Below are 14794 nucleotides of genomic sequence, written 5' to 3'. Positions count from 1 at the left end.
CTCGATTGGGTTGTATCATATTTGTATTAGAGCCCTAGGTTCATGGTCAATTAGGAATCCATAGAGCTGTGTCGAGTAGAGTCTCTTTTAGGGGTGTGTAGTGCGCTACACTTATAAGAGAGATGCTACAAGGCATTAGGAATGTTTCACTTTCTTGGTATTCTATTTTTAAACCTAGAGTCTAAGTCATGAAATTCTTGTCTAATCCTTGGTTGTTCACTTTTAGATTATGCCTCGACGATCTGGAGCATAAGAAAACTCTTCAGTCCCATTTAGGGACAATATTGATGGGGTATGTCCTACGTTCGAAGTTCATTTTTAATCTCAGGGTCCTATCCCGATAGTTCTAAAGTTCCTTTAATTGCTACTAGTCCTCCTCAAGGTGAGGTGACCAATTTATTCGTACTATTTCTCAATTGGTTGCTGCTCAGGCTGAGCAGGATACATTTGGTGGGTTGTCTATTGAGGCCACAAGGGTTGGTCAATTTATGAAATTGAATCCTCCTACTTTTACTGGTGTGAAGGTGGAGGAGGATCTTCAGGGTTTCTTGGATGATATGGAGAAGATATTTAGCGTGATATAGGCTACTAATGTAGAAGGAGTAAACTTTACAACTTATCAACTGAAGGATATTGTGTACCAATGGTAAGAAGAGTGGGATAGTGATAAAGGAGATGTGGAGGAGTCATCCTTATGGGATTCTTTCTCTGGTGCCTTTTTGGATGGTTTCTTTCCTCAAGAGCTGATGGAAGTAAAGATTTAGGAGTTTGTGAATCTTAAGCAAGGGAGAACAACTTTCAGGGAATATGCTTTGAAATTTCATCAGTTGTCAAGGTATGCTCCTAATTTAGTGGCTGACATGAGAGCTAGGATGAGAAAGTTTTCTTTAGAGTTCAATCGGGATTTTATCTTAGATAGAAAGACTGCGTTGCTGATTAAAGATATGGACATTTCTAGGTTGACTATTCATATGCAGCAAGTAGAGGATGAGAAGAGAAAACAGGCAGAGTTTGGAGATCGGCAAGGTAAGAGGAACAAGTTTTCTGATCGGAGAGGTACTCAGTCTCAAGGTGGGCATAATGGAAACAAATGACAGCAAAAGTAGTAGGAGAGTTCTAGATCCTTCTCTACTGCTAGTGCTCTTTACCTGAAGCAGTTAGGTGGCAGGCGTCCTTAGGGTGGTGATAATTTTTGGGCACAGGGTGCCCAATTTCAGGTGAGTGGGGGTCATTCGGTATCTTCATGCCCTCCTTGCCGATTTTATGGTCGTCCTCATTGGGGTTATAGCGATAAAGGGATAAATGCTTTAAGTGTGACTAGGCAGGCCATCGACTCAAGGATTATCTGATTAATAAGGTTGCTACAGGATTAAATAAGGTATTCGTGGCTTCATCTTTTGCTACTACACCTGGTGGTTCTGCGTCCACTTCTATCACTTCTTCTATTTATAGTGCTAGCCTAAATAGGTTGTATGTTCTGACATCTTTGTAGGAATCTGAGGCATTGTGTGATGTCGTTACTGGTACGATATAACTTTTTTCTCATGATGTGTATTGTTTGCTTGATCTAGGGTCCACCTTTTCCTTTTTGATCCCATTTGTGGTTGTATGTATTGGTTTTTATCCTGAGATTATTTCAGATCTTTTTTCTATTTTTATCCCTGTAGGTGACTCGGTTATTGCTAAGAAAGACTATAAGGGTTGTGTGGTTTCTGTTGGTGGTAGGTGGACTTTGGTGGATTTATTTGAACTTGATATGGTGGTTTTTGATATTATTCTATGGATGGATTAGTTATATTCTTGTTAAGCGTCCTTGGATTGTCGGACTCGTAAAGTTGTCTTTAGGTTCCCTGATGAATCGATTATAGAGTGGGATGGTGGTTCCCTAGCTACTAAGAGGAGGTTTATTTCTTATCTTAGAGATCAGAGGCTAATCTCTAAAGGTGGTCTTTATCACTTGGTTCAGGTTAAAGATTCTAACTAGGAAAGTCTTTCCAGATGATCTTCCTAGTGTTCCTCCGAATAGGAAAATAGATTTTGGTATTGATTTGGTTCCGGAAACTTATCCAATTTCTATTCATAGATATAGAATAACTCCGACTAAGTTGAGGGAACTCAACGAGCAACTTAATGATCTTTTAGCTAAGGGGTTTATTCATCCTAGTGTGTCTCCGTGTGGTGTACTGTTGTTGTTCGTTCACAAGAAAGATGGTTCCCTTAGAATGTGCATTGAGTATCATCAGTTGAATAAGGTGATGGTCAAGAACAAGAATCCCTTTTCAAGGATGGATGACTTATTTAATCAGTTGCAAGGTGCCAAGTTCTTTTCTAAGATAGATCTTCAGTATGGGTATCATCAGCTTAAGATTAGGAAGAAGGATATCCCTAAGATGGCTTTTCATACTTGGTATGGGCACTTTGAATTCTTGGTGATGTCATTTGGATTGACTAATGCCCCGATGACATTTACGGATTTGATGAATAGGGTTTTCAGGTAGTTCTTGGATCTATTCATCATTGAGTTTATTGATGAAATTATGGTTTATTCCAAAAGTGAGGTGGATTATGCTAATCACCTCCGTGTGGTATTGCAAACCTTGAAGGAACAACAGTTGTATGCCAAGTTCTCCAAGTATGAGTTTTGGTTGAATGCTGTGACTTTTCTTGGTCATATTTTTTCTAGCGAGGGGATCATGGTGGATCCGCAAAAGGTGGTTATAGTTAAAAGGTAGCCTAGACCCACAACTTTAATCGATATTCAGAGTTTCTTGGGCTATGCTGGATATTATAAGCAGTTTATGGAGAGCTTTTCGATGATAGCTGCTCCTTTGACTAAGTTGACTCCGAATAAGGCAAAGTTTTCTTTGTCGGATACTTGTAAGAGAAGTTTCTAGAAGTTAAAAGATAAGCTAACTTTGGCTCTAGTTTTGACTTTTCCAGAAGGAAATGATGGGCTTATGGTCTATTATGATACATCTCGGGTAGGTCTTGGCTGTGTATTGATGCAGCATGGGAAGGTAATTTCCTATGCTTCTAGAAAATTAAAGGTACATAAGAGAAATTATCCTACTCATGATTTGGAGCTGTTGGCAATGGTTTTTTCCTTGAAAATATGGATTCATTATTTGTGTGGATACACGTAGGCATCTTTTATGATCATAAGAGTCTATAGTATGTGTTCACTTAGAAAGAGCTTAATCTCAGATAGAGGAGATGGTTGAAGCTTCTCAAGGACTATGATATGAGTCTTCACTATCACCCAAGTAAGGCTATCATGGTTGTTGATGCTCTTAGATGGTTATCCATGGGGAGTTTGGATTATGTAGAGGAAGGAAAATGGGAATTGGTGAAAGATATTAACCACTTAGCTAATATTGGAGTTCACCTCTTGGACTCCAAGGATGGAGGTATAATGGTACAGAAAGTGGTTAGGTTGTCTCTTGGTGCAGATATTAAGGAGAAGCAAGTGTTAGATCCTATCTTGATGAAAATCAAGAGTGATATAGATATGCAGAAAGTAATGGTGTTTGAGCTTAGTAGCGATGGTACCATATAGTACCAAGGGAGGTTGTGTATTCCTAATGTCGATGGTTTGTGGCAAAAGATTTTGGTTGAGGCACATTAGTCATGATATGTCTTTCATCCCGGTTTCATGAAGATGTAACATGATCTCAAGGAGATGTATTAGTGGAATGGTATGAAAAGGGATGTGGCTGATTTTTTAGCCAAGTGAATGGTATGTCAACACGTTAAAGTTGAGTACATGAGACCTGGTGGGTTGTATCAAGAGATTGTTTTGCCCAAATAGAAATGGGAGGTAATCAATATAGACTTCATTATCGTTCTTTCTCGTTCTTGGAATCAATATGATTCAATTTAGGTCATCGTGGATAGGATGACAAAGTCTAATCCCTTCTTGCTAGTGAGAACTACCTTCTTGATGGAGGATTATATGAAGTAATATCTTCAGAAGATTATGATGCTGCATGGAGTACCTATTTTGATTATCTTTGATCATGGTATGCAGCTCTCATCCTATTTTTGGCAGTCTTTTCAGAAAGGATTGGGTACGAATTTGAGTCTGAGTACTGCTTTTCATCCTCAAATGGAAGGACAAGAAGAAAGAACTATTCAGACATTGGAGGATATCCTTTGGGCTTATGTGGTTGATTATGGTGGAAATTGGGTTGATTATCTACCTTTGGTGGATTTTTCTTACTACAATAGCTACCATTCTAGTATTGATATAGCTCTTTTTGAGGCATTGTATAGTAGCAAGTATAGATCTCCTATTGGTTGGTTCAAGCTTGGTGAGGCAGATATGTTTGGTCCTGACTTGGTTTACCAGGTTGTGGAGAAGGCAAAGGTGATTCGGGATAGGCTTAAAGCTTCCCAAAGTCACCAAAAGTCCTATGCAGATGTAAGGCATAGAGACTTAGAGTTTGAGGTTGGTGATAAAGTTTTCCTCAAGGTATCTCACATGAAGGAAGTAGAGCGTTTTGGTAAAAAAGAAAAGCTCAGTCCTCAATATATTGATCGTTATGATGTATGGAGGGTTGGAATTTTTTCTTACAAATTGGAGTTTCCTTCTAGCTTGATCTTGGTTCATGCAATATTTCGTGTCTCCATGTTAAGGAAATGTCTTCGTGATCCTTTTTTATTGTTCCTTTAGAGGGGTTGGGTATCTTAGACTATCTATCTTATGAAGAGGTCCCGGTTGAGGTCTTAGATAGGCAGGTTTATTGGTTGTGGACCAAGGATGTGGCTTTGGTTAAGGTTCTGTGGCAGAACCATAAGGTGGAAGAATCTATAAGAGAAGCAGAGCAGGATATAAAGTCCAAGTATCCGCATCTATTTTTTGCCCCTGGGATTCGTGCGGAAGGTATGTGTCTTCAACACATCTTTATTTTTTGAGTTTGCTAAAGGAAAGATTAATATCCTTGTGTCTTTTTTTTAAACTCTGTTAAAGGGTAGAAATATATTTGATAATGCAAATGACTCATGCGCGTGTTAACCCTACCTTATCTGTCATTAGAGAACGAATGTTCCTAGTGGGGGAGACTGAAACACCTTAATTTCTGGACCCTAGAAAATTTCTTGGAATTTTGATCTCTTGACCCAGTATAACTCATGGGTACGATCCGTGTTGGTTGGTGAGATGAATTTTGGTCACTAGAATGGATACGACTTGGTGGTATGAGTCATATGGTCGGATATGAATCATTTAGTTTCTTTACTTAACCTTAAACTTGGTAACCTAAGTTGGATTTGAGTACGAGTGTCTCACCAGGAGCCATAAGTCAGGGTACGATTCGTACCCATGACTCATATGGTGGCCAGTGTTCAAACCTCATGTGATTCTATCTTGCCAGGGATATGGGTGAAGGGTATGGATCATATGCTATCGATACAAATTGGGTAGGATGAGTCATACACTGGAAAGTGTTGGGTCTAAGGGTTAAGGCTTAGGATACGAGTGATGGGTATCACTCATATTGAAGGGTACGACTCGGGAGGGTCAACGTACCTTTGTGATGGGATTTTGTGCAACTTAAGTGGGGGTATTCTGGATATTTCCCCAATTATCCTAATAAGGTCCCGTGACTTCTAACCCACTTAGGAGGCTATTTACCCAATTATTCTATTCATTAACTCTTAGAAACTCTTCCTAAACACTTTAATTCTCTCAAGAGCTTTTGGAAAAGAAAGCTAGTGTTTTAACTAGAGGACTAATTTGGGGATCTTGTTAGTGGTTTCTCTCCATCTACTTTTTCAATTAAGGCATTTTCTCTTCCCTCATTGTTAGTTACAAATAAAGGTATGGTTTTATACAATGTTTTTAAGATTTCATTGTTGTATGATTTTGGGCTTTCAAATATGATTTAGGGGTTTTGGTTATAAATGCTTGGTTATGGTTTTTCTATGTTTTAATTATGATTTTATATATATTAATAGTGGTTTTATTTAATTGGTTCATGGGAATGGTTCTTTGGTAATGGACTTTGGTTTTGGAAAAACTATTCCCCCAATGTGTTTGATAAAATGCCTTTAACAATGTTTTCATTATAATATTGTTTTTCAATGGAACTTATCCATGGTTTAAACTTGGTAATGGAACCTTAAATGATATTAATGGTTTAAATGATTTTAAATAGATTGGAATGGCCTTGGCGGCCATGGTTTTGGTTAATTGGAGATCATGAAGGGTATATGGAATCCCTTAAACCTATATATGGTTGGCTATGGACAAAACTTGCAAGTTATTGTTGGTATGACTATACCACTATTAATGACGTTAGTTAATAAATGGTTAATGTATTGGTTGGTTTCTTGGTAATGGTTTCAATAGGAAAATAATGGCGGAGTGTGTAGCAAAGCCATGGAAGGTGAAGGTCCCGTGGGGACCAAAACTGGAAACTCATATTTGCCGATATGAGGTTGGTCTTGGTGACCGTGTGCGTGATGTCACACTATATTTGGAGGATATACTAGTCATTCTAGGTTTTCTTCCCTGGTCGTGCGGCTTCATGAATTGGGGCCCTTTCAGCAGGGGGAACTGAACCATATATCACATGGGTGATTTTGGATGGAAAAGCTACACCACCTAGGTAAAGGGTTTAATGGCATGCTAAACCCGGTTCCCTTTCCTAGAATGGTTATACATATGTATGGTTTTTTGCATATAGATGGTTTTACTTGGTTTTAATAAATGGCATTATTTTATCCTTATCATGAGTTCATACTAATGATCACTCGCTAACCCATCTTCAGGCGGTTGTATACCCACACTATGTAGGAACCGACAATTCTACTCTTCCTACATAGTGATTGACTCAGGGACAACTGTTGGATTGAATTGGTGAGATTCCATTTTCCAAAAGGCTCCATTTCATGTTATGGATATTTTTAGACATTTTGATTTATTTTGGATATTGGTTTTGGCTATGGTTAGGAGCATGTCCCAACCAGATATTCTTACTCTTTTGGTTAAAGGCTTTGTGGTACTGCTATGAGTAGGAATAGGTGGGATCGATATTGGTGTCGACCATAATATTGGCATAGGAATTGGGCTTGACATCATTGGACATAATTTCTCATTGTTTCATTGTATTTCATTTTAGGATTAATCATATTACATTTTGGAAATTATTTGGTTTTGTCCTGGTTTATGGCCCTTGTTTGGTATTGGTTTGGTTTGGTATGGTAGGACGGTTGGTATGGGATGGTTGGACTCGGTTAGGTCAGGCACAGTTGTGATCCAATCCCTGAGTCTTCATGTGATCTCTTACAATATCTTGTTATATGCTCGAAATTCACCCAACTCAAGGCAGGTGGCTAGAGGTCGGGTTGGGTAATGGGGGTGGGCACTAGGGCCTGTTTAGGGGGTAACACTTGACCCATATAGCCTGTGGGTAGTCTAGGACGGTTAAGCTATACAAACCCAGGTTAAAGTTTTAAATGTATGCTAAACCCGATTTCCTTTCCCGGCATGAAATATATATATATATATATATATGAATATGATTGCACATGGCTATTCCCTTTGATTTTAAATGTTTGCATTATTTTATCCTTACTTTTGAGTACATGCTAGTATTCACCCGCTAACCCATCATCAGGCGTTGTATCCCCATGAGAAATAGGAACTGGCCATACTTCTTCTCCTAGTCAGTGATTGGATTCGGGGATAGATTGGTGTTGGATTTAAGTGGTGAGCTTCCATACTCCGGAAGGCTCCATTTCATGTTGTGGCCTTCTCTACATACTTTGTTTACTTCTTAGACTTTGGTTTTGTCTATGGTCGGGGACATGTCCCGATCGAATATTTGTTTGATCTCGGATAGAGGATTTGTAAGACTCTTAGGTTGGCATGGGTGGTGTCAGTATTGGGGTCAGCCTTGGTATTAGTATTGGTATTGAGGCTGACACCGTTTGACTGTATTTGATTTATGATTGTTCCATTTTGTTATGTTATATAAATTCAGAATTTATTTGACATATGGTGTAGGGAGGTCATGGATGCATAATGGGGGTGGTCTTAGGTCTCGGTTGGGCTTGAGGCACCCGACACGACTAGGACCTAGTTTGGGTCGTGTTACTATTCTACCCCGAGCACCAAAGTTAATCGGAGCTCATTAATTTGACTAAGTCATCCTAAAGCTTAAGAGTTAGTCTAAGGTGAAAATTAAAAGCCTCTTAGGTCTATATGGAGCTAATTTAGTCAATTGACATAAAGGAAGGATGTGGGGCACACTACTAGTCTCAAATCTCATACTAAGGAAAGCACGTACCTAAACCAAGAATAAAGGTCACAATTCCATCCCAAGGTATTAAGTAAATTCAAACTAGTCCTAAGGTATCAAAAGATATCAATGTGAAGAGAGACTAGGCCAAAATCTACTAGAGGGCCCCTAATTGGCAAACTTAATCAATAGTTACAAAGTCACCAATCAAGTTGTAAATACCCGCCAATAGCAAGCATAATACTACACTAATACCATAATAAATCTCATTCTAGAAGAAAAGTAATCCTAGCCTACTTGAACATTGTTGAAAGATCGGTCAGTCCTCTATTCTCGAGCTGTTCCCTTCTAAGAAGCCTCTGAATACTGTCACACTATCAAAAATAATAATCTATGATTTAAAATATGAACAACGATACTCATATTGCATATAAATTGTTCGATTCAAAAAATGAACCAAAAATTTTCCATGAGACCTACTTGTGGAACCACAAAGTCAAAACTGTGCACGCGTCCCTCTAAGCTCAAGGACCTTTTACCCTAAAAATGGGAGGAATTAGAGCGCAAATTGTCCCCAAAATAGACATCTAGCAATTTAAATTTTGATTGGAAAATTAAGCTTGAAATTAAGTAAAGACTTGCTAAAATAATGATGAGGCAATGACTTGCTAAAATAATGATGAGGCAATGACCATAACAAAGTATTCAACTCACTCCCAACACCCTATAATTAATCTCTCACGATTACTAAACTTCCTTGGGTTTTAAAGATGTTTGGACTTGAAATAAATGAGCTGAAATCTAGATCTTCAACATTTAATAAAGTCGAGGGTCCCTCTTAACAAATTTATTACCCCCATCACAAACATGATGACAAGCCTAGATAGACCATTGGAAATGCGGCTAGTCTAATGCAATTGCAAAGAAGGGGCTTAGAATGCTCGACGAGCTGACCCTTTGCGAATACGAAGATTAGCTCGTGAATGCGGAGGTTAAGAATCGTTGACCTTCACAAATAAATCCAAGGCCTAATGATCTTAAAGGTCATTCATGGCCTGCACCATATGCACTAGCATCAACAGCTTGGATAAGTTACCAAGTTTCTGATCGGTCCCTCCAGATCCATTTGAAATCCCTTGAATGCAAATGAAATATGCTACCCCATCAAATTTGGCATTTTGGACTCAACATTGAAATTTTCATCCAAATTCATTTCGATCAAAAGTAGGCCCAACCCCAAATGGACATTTTAGTCAAAATCTATCCAATATCTCAAAATGAGTTCGAGAGCTTTGGGATCCAAACCAAGGGTTCCCTTGTCTAAAATTGACATTCAGTTCTATCAAAACTTCCAGAACTGATATCTGAGGTTGTTTACCTGAAGTTCAGGTACAATACCCTCTTCTTAATACTGAAGGCTGAAAAATAGGAAATTAAATCTAAAAGCAAAATAAATTATCCGATAACCAAATTGTCGGTCCCAACAAGTCATAAATGTCATGGGCCAATTATAGAAAAATTCTAAATACAAAAAAGAACAAAAACATAGGGAATGGAATGACCTAGAGGGACATTACAGTTTGATAATTAGAAGCTAGTTAATATGAAACCAATGAAGAAAACAATAATTAGAAAAAAGGGCTAAGCACGAGGAATGGCATAGTTTGTGCCAATAACAAATTCAAAGTGAAAGATGAAGTTATTGTATTTTCGGATAATGGATTGAATTTTAAATTTGATTTTTAAAATTTATGGGTTTCATATTGAATTTTGGATTTTGTACTACATTCATTTTTAATATCCAAAAAAAGAATGATAAATTCCTACTTGTATTGGTTCTTTCACTTAGATATCTTAAATAAAAATTAAGAAGAAAACCAAAACATTCACTAGAAGATTTACTTAGGAAACTCCAAGATCCGGTGGAATAATTTATAACACACTGCACATTTAGAGTATTTGAATTAAGTCATTGAATACTTACAAGTCTAATCTTATCACTTACATCGTTCATCGATGAGATGTTGGGAGAATGAGGTTGTAATCATACCAATATTAATAACTTGAAGTTTTAGACCAAAGTTACATGTCAAAATGAGCATTTAAACAAAAATTCAAGTTGAATATTTCATTATAGAAAATTATTTTAAATAACCTTATATATAGTCTAACTTACAAACATATCCCCCATATAAGGATTTAGAGGACCTACTATGTCATGAGCCAAAATCGGGACAATGATGACACCTATCTCACCCTATATGATAGTAAGCCTCAAACGCATCCCAACACAGATATTGTAGTAAAATAAACATGAAAGGAAGAAATAAATAACTCAAAATCCAAAAATAGACATAATAAGGAAATTTTACATTAATACAAATCCTAGATCAAGATGTTATTTGTACAAACCTCTAATATCGAGTATAATAAAATTGTTTGAATGTCTCAAATTTGGAATAAGCATAAGGATAAGAAGATAGAAGAGATGCGAGAAAGCATATGAGAATCAATATTCACTACCTTAATATCTATAAAGTGATCACCAGAAACCAAAATTGAATCTGATGGCCTATCAGCTCTATACATACAAATAAAGTGCAGAAAAGCAAGGGTGAGTGAGAAATTTATGTACTCAACAAGAATCATCGACATATCCTAATACAATGTGATGATGAAATTAATAAACCAACCATCCGAGGCGACCAATTAACTGACTCTAAGAAAAGATATCCTAGTCTAACAGTGCATAAATATAATGATATCCAAGACATAGTTCATTACTACTAAGCAGAAAGGCAGAAGATTCAAATTAATAACAATGACATTTTACATTAAGAGTACAACAACCAATGCCATAGTTCAAAATACACTCACCACATCAAATGATCACCCAAATAAATATGATGAAGTAACGCATGTGACACAGAACAAATATGATAATGATGTTTATGATGTATGTTTTTCCTACTTGTATACTCCCACTACATCAGTATAGCTAGCTGGACCCATGGAGATTTGCTAAGTCCATATACACCCTCTGGATCCACCTCTAAGAAAACAAAGTAAAAAATCAATATCAAATCAATTCAGATCCGCCATAGGGCTACAAAGAGGATTTCTAAATACCTTGGTGCCTCAATAAAACTCACCCTCCTTATCTGCTTGGATACAAGGAGAAAATAACTAGTAGAACCATGATCTTATTCATATAAAAAGGTGAAAGGATAGGAAAATATATCATAATTACAGTTTTGGTCCAAACCAGAACTATCATTAATAAGTCCTCATATCACAGTACATCTCCCAGCAGTATGCAATCATAACCCCATGCCATCCACATGCAAATAAGTTAAACAAGGAACCAATAACTCAATCACCAGGCAATTACGACATAACAATCACTAATTCCACGAATCTAGTTCAAGCAGTTAATTAATTGGTTATATTTCCTTCACGAATACACTAGTATCTACATAGATATTTGTCATTTTATTAATATGGGACCCCAATATCTCTATTACTCCCTTTTATGCATATCTACCACATAACACATCAAAAAGAGTTAAAGAAAAGTTTCAACTTGCCTTAAGAAACCTGATGAATCAAACTAAAGATTTTTCCTTTTGAATTACCTCAAAATGATTCAAATCTATTCAAATATGAGTTCTATGTAAGAAAATAAAGCTAATGACATCCATATCATTTGAATCCGGGTTCAACCAGTCAATTCAAAAGTCAACCTTAGGAAACAAGGATAAAAAAAAAATTTATTAAAAAATCACATTGCCCAATACTCAAGGTGCTCAAATCTAAAATCCCATAGAAAATGGACTATTAACCTTAAAATCACTAATTTATCACTTTTTTACTTTATCGGGAGAAAACTAAAATTTCAAGCTAAAAACTTAGATTTAAAGTAAACATCATAGATAGTTGGAGGGGAATAATAAAATTAAGTTATGGAAGCTCGCCCAAGGAAGTAACCTCAAAATCCAACTTAAAATGCCCCAACCCGAGCTCCAAGCTTCAAAAATGGAGGAAATGGGGTTTGGATTTGACAAATCTCATTGAAAGCTACCAGGAAACTCTTCTTTGTGATTGCAGAACACCCATCGCAATCATGGTCCTACCCAACCCAGAGCCATTATGAGCGTGTGGGTCCTATTGTGATAGAAAAGAACAAAATAAAACCAACTCAAATAACTTATTGCAAGTACAACAACCAGGCTGCAAATGCATTGGAGGGCCAACTTGCCTATTGTAAAAAACAATAAAGAAGTACCAAATACAAAAGGAGTTCTAGCCCTATAGTAGAAACAACTTACAATAGTTGTTATACATGTCCAAACTCTCTATTCAACCTTTGAAATATGTTCGATCCCACAAAAATAATCAAACTATGCTACTAGCCTAAATTTGATATTTCAAACTCAACGGTGCAATCCGAATTACCAACGAACTTTGTTAAAATCAAATATTTACCCAAGTCAACTTTAAAGCTTAAATTTTTAACATTTCATCTAAATGCTCAAAATCACATCAAAAGCCTCAAAACCTGAAACAACCATGCTACTAATCAAAAATAGATGTTCTAGAGATGAAGAAACTAAAACAATTCTCATATGATGCTTGAATCTCTAACTATATACCAAAATCAATCATTTCAACTCTAAATCCTTCCATAAAGAAAAACTCACTTAAATATCAACCAAGTGCTTTAGAAACCACACTACCTGCTTCCGCACACCGCAAATACCAAAATAATACTATTGGAACATGTAATGGACAAAATATGCAAATATCCAAAAATCAAGCAAGGGATGTTATATCATCTAGAACTAAAACACACGTCGGTCCTTTAATATAGATAAAAGAATGGTACCTGAAGTGTAAAGATGTTGAGGATATTTACTCTACATGTCAGACTCTATCCCCTACATAGCCTTATTAATTGGATGATACTTTCGCTAAACCTTCACCTAGTCAATACTCTTGGACCTTAACTCCCTAGTCTGCCTATTCAAAATAGTTATAGACTCCCCATCAAAAGTCAAATTCTGATCTGAATCCACTAAGTCCCATTGAATAACATATGAACCATTATAATGATAATTCTTAAGCACTAAGATAAGAAAAATAGGATCCATAGCTAAAAGACTCGATGGTGAAGCCAACTCATAGGCTACCTCCCTAACTATACAAAGAATCTCAAAAGAGCTAATATACCTCAAATCAGCTTACCCCTCTTTCCAAACTACACCAAACACTTAATGGATGACACCTTAAGCAAAATCTGCTCACCTTTCATAAACTCCAAATCATGAACTCTCCTATTAATATAACTTTTTTGAATACTTTGATTCTACAAGAGTAAATCCTAAATTAATCTCGGCCTTTCGATAGAGTATCTCAAGAAATTTGTACCCTAAGGTGTAACCTCAAATGAATCAAACATCCAAGTGAGAACCTACACCTCTTCTTATACAATATGGTGCCACATATATACAGAATGGTAGTTACTGTCGGAGGTGAATTCTATTAAGGACAAGAACTAGTTCTAATAACCACTAAAATCCAAAACTCATACTTAAAGGATGTCTTGCAACACCTAGATAGTCTGCTCTAATTAACCATCAACTTGAAGGTGAAAAGTCAGCCTCATCTCTAATTGAGTACCTAACTTTTAATGCATTGATCTCTAAATATTTGAAGTAAACTGAGTACCTCTGCCTGAAATAATGGAAATAGGTATTCAACAAAGTCAAACTATCTCACAAATATAGATCTTTACTAACTTCTTTGCATTGTAGTTAACCTTTACTAAAATTAAATAAGCTTATTTGGTCAACCTATCAACTTTCACCCTAATATAGTCAAATTTCTCTAAAGTCTAGGGCAACCTAACCACAAAATCCAAAGCAATCCCCTCCTATTTCATCTCTAGTATTCGCATATTCTAAATCTAACCACTCAATTTTTAATGCTTATACTTCACGTACTGACAATCCAAACACGTAACCACAAACTCCACTATATCCCTCTTTATCCTACACCATCAATAGTGCCTTTTTAGGTTGTCATACAATTTTTTAGACCCGAATAAGTAGAATAATGTGAACTTTGAGCCTCTTTCAAGACCAACCTAGTTAAGTTACCTACTCTAAGAACACAAATTCGACCTTTAATCTGCAAAACACCTTCTAAATCAAGGACTGCATCCTTAGTTTCACCCGTTAACACCTTATTTCAGATAATACACAACTTCTCATCCTCAAACTTCCTATCTTAAATCCACTCCATCAATAAGGACTGTGTCTTCATATAAGCAAGAATCTAACCTATCTCAGAGATGTCAAGTTGAATTAAGTTATTAGCCATCTACTAAACATTGAACGTCCTCTTCTTGGATAATAATATAACAAGACTACCCATTCCTACCATTTTCCTACTTAAGGCATCTTCCTTCATATTAGACTTGCCTAGATGTTAGAGAATATTTATGTCATAATCCTTTAATAGCTCTAACCATCAAAATTTTCTTAAATTTA

The sequence above is a fragment of the Capsicum annuum genome, chromosome 4 (assembly GCF_002878395.1).
Source record: "Capsicum annuum cultivar UCD-10X-F1 chromosome 4, UCD10Xv1.1, whole genome shotgun sequence".
Lineage (NCBI taxonomy): Eukaryota > Viridiplantae > Streptophyta > Magnoliopsida > Solanales > Solanaceae > Capsicum > Capsicum annuum.
Note: the sequence above shows the minus strand (reverse complement) of the source record.